At 42.5% G+C, this 7,257-nt stretch overlaps 1 pseudogene; it reads right to left on the reverse strand.

Annotated features, from left to right (window-relative positions):
* Nucleotides 1-4,504: 4,504 nt before the first annotated feature.
* Nucleotides 4,505-6,976, reverse strand: LOC127527124 (uncharacterized; annotated as a pseudogene).
* Between the last annotated feature and the right edge of the window lie 281 nt (nucleotides 6,977-7,257).

Below are 7,257 nucleotides of genomic sequence, written 5' to 3' on the forward strand. Positions count from 1 at the left end.
GGTTTCATTTCCATGTCTGGTAGCATTATTCTAATGTCATAATCAAAGTTCATCACAGCATGCAAATAAGCAGCGCCTTCATGTTTCTATATGTAGAATGCCTTTTGAAATGGCTATAAGACAGTATAGTTAGCCTGTCTGAATCCCTTAAGGGCTCTCTTCAGTATAAGATGGCAGTGTGAGCTCTGCCCATCCACTGTCACTAATTGCAGCTCCCCAGTCGCCAAATGATTCACTTCTTGTCTTCTTTGACTGTTTTGTCCGACTAAGACCCATGATTACAGCTGCTGTTTTAGATGTGAGAATAATTAAAAACATTTTCAAAGTTCTAATCAAGGCATTTGTTATTTTAATGATGGGTATTATTCAATGATTAACAGCTCAGCTGGAACACACAGCAGCAGACTAGGGATGGGGGATTGTATTGAGATATCAGAAGCAAATCAGGAACAATTGCATGCATACAATGCTTACAGACTCAAAGTGAAAAAATGAAACATTTGTAGTCAGTCTTAGTAATGTAAAGTAATTATGCTTAGACACAAACTCACAATATCATTTTTTATTTTGAGGAGCATGTGCTTCTTTTCAGTGTGTTCATAGGTTAGCAAATTTATTATGTTTTTCCACCCATTAGAATACCATTTCTGTGCCACCACTTTTTAGTATATATTTTCTATGTGAGGAATAGTCCAAAACTTTTTTCAGTATTTTTCAGGAATGTATTCATCCTTGAATATATAACCGGAGCCCCTGATAGGCTTTATGATGTCTCAACATATTGTAATATAAAAGACAACAAAAAGTGTTTGGGGACCTTGAAGGTAAACCCCATATAACTGATGGGAAAAACAAATCAACAAAATATCAAATAGGTCTTTTCAGACTGGAGTCAAACAACAGACTAACTCAAAATGGAAGCAGAGCTCCTTAGGAAGAAGCTGGGCCAGAAGGTGTGACGCCAGAAAACTTCTCCCCAGAAGTGACGTCACTGGGATTGTCAGCCATCTGATCTATAGAAAGGAAGAGAAAGCATTAGGCAACAGCGCCAACCCTCATCTTGGGGTTTTATTACCATTTAGTAAGCCATCAAGTTGTCTCTCAAGCATGTGTATGACAATATATAAGGGACTACTGTATAAGTGTAGAAGGGGAATGTGTGTGAACACATTATTAATCTATTGATCTCATCTGCTTTTGTTTTGTGCAATATTATTTTTGATGTTTTATTGTTGATATTATTGTTGTTATTTTTGATACATTTAGTGTCACATTTACCTGTGATTAGTACCGTACTAGCACCATATCAAGTCTAGTCAACATTGTTACAAGCAGGATATGATCTTCAGGTCCAAGGGTTGTTGCAGCAAACAATGGAAGGAGATCAGAACCAGGTTTCATTAATCCATTGGTCCTTGGGTGTGTGGGAACTGTTAACATTTGAATCTGATGATTGTAAATAGAGCGGAACTAACCTCTCTGTACTATTCTTTCCTCTACATGTCCTGGAGTACAAAAGAAACACCACAGTGCACCAAATTGTGGAGACTGGGCAAGATTGGGTAAAAAAAAACAAAATAAAATGCAGTCACTGATTACAAATGCAAGAAGGCATGTGAATGAATATGAATAATATGAATAATGTTGCATCAGTGCCACAATATTTTCCGAAATGTACTATACAGGTCATAAAATGAATAATTCCAAATATCATATATACCTATGTCTCTGTTTTTTTGTCAGTGTGGCTTTGACATCATGGACCATAAGGTGCATACTAATTCAGCGTGAGCAGGAACACTCAATAAAACTGACTAAAAAAAATTCAAGTGACAATGAGATACCAAGAAGGCATGATACACCAGCATTTGTGTGTCAGCTTTTATCCCTCCAGATCAGAGATTTTATAGTTCCATTGTCTCAAAACATCACTCACATTTACAGTTATTCCCAGTTTCAAATAAAAACTAACAGCGTCAGATCTGGGGTGTTTGTATCGTGATCGTGACTGAGAGAATGAAAGTGAAAAAAAAACACTAACTTTTACAAGTACTATAAATTTACACCAGCAGTTACAGACGGAAATCAAATGTATGTTTTTATTGTATAATATTAACAATAAGAGCAGCTCACTGCTCAAAATGGTAAATTTGCTAGGCAGCCAGTATCGAACCAGCGGCCTTTTGATTACAATCCAGCAATTCTTATCACTGCACCACAGAAGCTCTCATACAATACTTGCAGTTTTTGTGAAAGTGTTTATTTGATATTTGGACTTCAGACTTCACACATTATACAGTTCATGTCTACATTTTGTTGTTTATTAATAAAACATGAAAAACTTTTCTGTTTTAATGATGTGTTTACATAGATTGTTGTAATCATGGAACACACATGAAATGCATGTGTTCCAAATAACGTGTCACAAGCGGCTGGGGGACAGACCCAGCCGGGACGCCTGGAAGGACCAGGAGGTGGTGTATTCGTCCTCCGGGCCACGAGGGGGCAACCGCCCTGGATCTGGAGAGGACCACGGGAGAGGAGCAAGGAGGCTCAAGCCCACAGGGGGTGCCCCAAGTCCCAGAGAGCCCAGGAAACATTTACTTTCTCCACACCTGAGAACATGGAGTATGATCCTTCCAGGGATGCCCGGAGTGCTTCTGGGTGCTCTCCTGACACTTCCACCACACCAGGAAGTGTCGTCAGACAGAGCACCTGGAGCCCATCTGGGTCATTATAAAGGGGGCCGCCTCCCTACAGTCAGGGAGCTAGAGTCGGGAGTGGGAGCAGGACGAGGCTCCCGTGGAGAGAGGAAAGGCGGCCCACGGACAGTGCAAGAGAAGCCCGGAGTAGGGGTGATTGGTGCTGGGGGCATAGTGTGCTGCGCGGGACTGTGTTTGAACATTAATAAACGTGTGCTTTTTATAAAGACGTGGTCTCCGGCTGGTGGTGTCCGGGTGTAGCTCACAAACGATATATTATTTACCATATACAGCTCTAGGTACCTCACTCCCAGATAATCAAGGCTTAAGCTGGGAGAACTTTTTGCCCTTTCTACAACGGTTGGGGGTTGGGATAACAGACTGCTTGTGTTGATCGACACATTTACAAGACAAAAGACGTTTACGGAGAGGTGTGAAGGGATTTAAGGTGGGCTGGAACTGCAAGTTTTTTCGTAGGCTTTGGTAATTCTTTTGTTAATTCTTTCCATTGCTACTACCTTCAGGGGGCCCAGAGTGTGTCTTTTAACTGAGTTTGCCCTTTTAATTAGCTTGTTGATTCAATGGATGTCTTTTGAAGTGATGTTACCAGACCAACACACCACAATGTAGAAAATCACACTAGCCATCACAGAGTAATGAAAGATGTGAAGGATGTCACTTCCTGCATTAAAGTACATAACATAGAGTCCTAAGGAAGAAGGGCCTGCTCAACCCTTTTTATATAGTTCCAGTCCAAACTGTCATTAATGTGGACTTCTAAGAACTTGTAGGAGTGGACCACCTCTACATCGAAATAGTGACTTAACATAGAGGCCCTTTGCTGTGTTAAAGTCTATAACCAGTTCCTTGGCAATTCTCTTTGAACCAAGAAACAAACTTCTCCACCTGACTCCTATACTCGGTTTCATCCCCTTTATCAACACACCTCATCTGTGCAGAATCATCTAAAAATTTCAGCAAGTAACATAACTTGTTGTTATATTTATTGTCTGAGGAGTACAGTCTGAATAGAAAATTAGACAGGACTGTTCCTTGTGGTGCTCCAGTGTTGCTGTATCAGAACCACAGTCCTTGAGTCTCACAAACTGCATATCTCTGAGTTTACCCCTCAGTAGGGATGGCTGGATGATACTGAAGGTGTTGGAGAAATCAAAAAACATCATCCTCAAGGTGCTGACAGCTTTGTCCAGGTGAGAATAAGCCTTGTGCAGCAGATAGATAAGTGTGTCCTCCACACAAATCTTTGTCTAATAGGCAAACTTCAGTGAGTCCAGGTGGTCTATCACAAGAGAACTCATATAGTTCAGGACCTCTCTTAAAGGTCTTACTCTCAAAGGTCTTCATGATGTGACAAGTAAGTACCACTGGTCTGTAATCATTAAGTATAATACAGGATGTTTTCCATATCAGTGGTGCTTTCTGAGCTGTAGGGACAGACTGAACTGTTGACAGGGAACACAACAAAGTTGGTCATCACAGGCCTTAACAGCTTGAAGACTGACTCCATCTGATCCCACAGCTTTTCCTGTGTGTAGCTTCCTCAATTTTTTTCTTACTTGGTCTTCAGTTATGGACAGTCAATACTCCTAGAAATTTGATTCTGTTCATCTGGACAAAATTTTTAAGTGGGAGAAATATTTCGAGACTTATCCAAGTCTCTTCCTCAGTCTCAATTGACTGCAGGTTTCCCCAACCTTATAAACAGTACCTTTGCTTAATCGCAGAGACTAGCACCATTGACAAAGGGCCAGTTGATCAGTGATATGCAAATTGTCCACTGATTAGTAGACGTGTAAACCATTCATAGAAGGTTGAGGAATGGCTGCAATCACAGCATTGTAAGATGGCGACAGATGTACCCTTAGGCCCCCTCCTCTGTTCAGAGATGGTCGTTCCTTTTTCACGTAAATGGCCTCCTTGATTCCTCTCTCAAACCAGCGCTCCTCCCTGTCCAGGATGTGCACCTCTTCATCTTTAAAGGAGTGACCACTATCCTGTAGATGTAAATAGACTGCGGAGTCCTGGCCTGACGAGGAAGCTCTTCTGTGTTGTGACATGCGCTTAGCCAGTGGCTGCTTGGTTTCCCCGATGTACAATTCACGGCACTCCTCCTGGCACTTAACTGCATAAACTATGTTACTCTGTTTGTGCCGTGGGACCCGATCCTTGGGATGGACCAATCTTTGGCGTAGCGTGTTTTGGGGTTTGAAAGCCACTGAGACCCGGTGTTTCGAGAAAATGCGCCTCAGCTGTTCCGATACTCCTGACACATACGGGATCACTAAGGGTTTTCGCTTAGGCAGTGGATGTCCTTCCTCTCTCATGAATCACTTAGAGCGTTCTTTAGGTGTCCTCCCTGCTTTGACAAAGGACCAGCTGGGATATCCACATTTACTCAGGGCCTTTTTAACGTGGTGTTCTTCTGCTTCCCTGGCCTCTGAGTCTGTGGGAATGGTGTTAGCTCTGTGTTGTAGAGTCCTAATGACACCTAGTTTGTGCTCTAGTGGATGGTGAGAGTCAAACCTTAGATACTGGTCCGTATGTGTGGGTTTACAGTACACATCCACTTTCAAATGTCCCCCGTTGACGATGGAAATTTCACAGTCTAAGAAGGCTAGCTTGTTATTTTCCATATCCTCTCTGGTGAACTTGATGTGTTTGTCCACCCCGTTGATGTGGTCTGTGAACTGTGGTACCTCCTGAGATCTGATTTTCACCCAGGTGTCATCCACATATCTGAACCAATGGCTCGGTGGTGTTCCAGGATAGGATGATAGAGCCCTCTTTTCCACTTCTTCCATATATAGATTGGCTACTATAGGTGAAACAGGGGAACCCATGGCACACCCATGCTTCTGCCTGTAGTACTGGCTTTTGTATATGAAATATGTTGATTGAAGACACAGTTCCAAAAGCAGGCACACTTGGTCTGCGTTGAGAGAGGTTCTTTTACTGAGAGTGGGGTCATTCTGTAATCTCTTACGTACTACCTCCACTGCTTCAGTCACTGGGACACAAGTGAATAGAGATGTAACATCAAATGAGACCAAGGTTTCTTCTGCCTCCATAATGACCTCTCTCACTTTCTCCACGAAATCCAATGTGTTCTGAATGTGGTGTTTTGAGCTGCCTACCACCGGGTTAAGAACAGCGGCCAGGAACTTGGAGATATTATACGTGACTGAATTGATCATGCAGACAATGGGTCTTAAAGGAGCACCCTGTTTGTGTATTTTTGGTAAACCATACAGACTTGGTGTAGATTACCCTGGGTATAATCTGTGGTATGTGGTCCGGTCAATAGCATTGTCCTGAACTAACTGCTTAAGACAATCTATCACCTTTTCTTGTAACCACTACCTGGATCTCGCTTTAAGGGCTCATAAGTATTTTTGTCACTGAGCAGAGACAAAATTTTTTCATGGTAGTCTGTCTGGTTTAGCACAACTGTGCATCTCCCCTTGTCCGCTGGAAGGATGATGACGTTGTTGTCCTTGCTGAGTGCCGTGAGGGCCTTCCTCTCCTCAATGCTGATATTGGATGCAGGGGGTTTTGCATTGCTGAGACATGCCGAAACTTTTATCCGCAGTTGTTCTGCTTCCAAATCAGCAATGTTGTTGTTTCTGATAGCAGATTCTGTGGCTGTAATCAGTTCCACTAGCGGGATTTGTTTCGGTGTGACCGCAAAATTTAACCCTTTAGAAAGGACGTTTTTCTCTGCTTGGGTGAGTTGTTTGTCAGACAAGTTCTTCACCCATTTGTCCACATCTTTAGTTTCTGTCTGGCATCCTTCTCTCTGCTGGTTGTGGAGGACACTCCCCATAGTGTGCTGGTGTTTGTGGCGCACAGCAAGTAGATCAAACTTCCTCTTTTGCCTGGTTTTAGACTTTTCATGCTGTGCTAGATGAGCCTTCTCGGTGAACTCAAGCACCTGTTGAAGTGTTTTCTCATCTAGAAGTGAAGAAAGTCTTTGGTGGATCTGCTCCTCTTTGGATTTTAAAATATCAATAGTGAAGTTGTCTCACCCGTTCATTTAGCAGCTGACTCTGTGCCTTCTGGAGGATTTTGTTAGCTCGCAGGCCTTTTACTGACGATTTCATCTGTAGACTTTTAGGAGTGATCCCGCTCTGTCTACATCTGAGGCTGAATCTCAGATGGTTCCTGTAGTCTGCCATCTTGCGTGCTGTTTGCTCATACTCATGTACAAGCTTTAGGCCGTCCTTGTCAAAGTGGCTCTCGATGTCTCGATGCATGCTCAATAATCCAGGTAAGGAAATCCTAGAAATTTGATTCTGTTCATCTGGACAAAGGTTTTAAGTGGGAGCAATATTTCGAGACTTATCCAAGTCTCTTCCTCAGTCTCAATTGACTGCAGGTTTCCCCAACCTATAAGGTTAAGTCTCGAAATATTGCTCCCACTTAAAACCTTTGTCCAGATGAACAGAATCAAATTTCTAGGATTTCCTTACCTGGATTATTGAGCATGCATCGAGACAGTCAATACTGATGTTCAGATGTGGACTTATCAGTGGCC

The sequence above is a fragment of the Erpetoichthys calabaricus genome, chromosome 3, assembly GCF_900747795.2.
Source record: "Erpetoichthys calabaricus chromosome 3, fErpCal1.3, whole genome shotgun sequence".
Classification (NCBI taxonomy): Eukaryota; Metazoa; Chordata; class Cladistia; order Polypteriformes; family Polypteridae; genus Erpetoichthys; species Erpetoichthys calabaricus.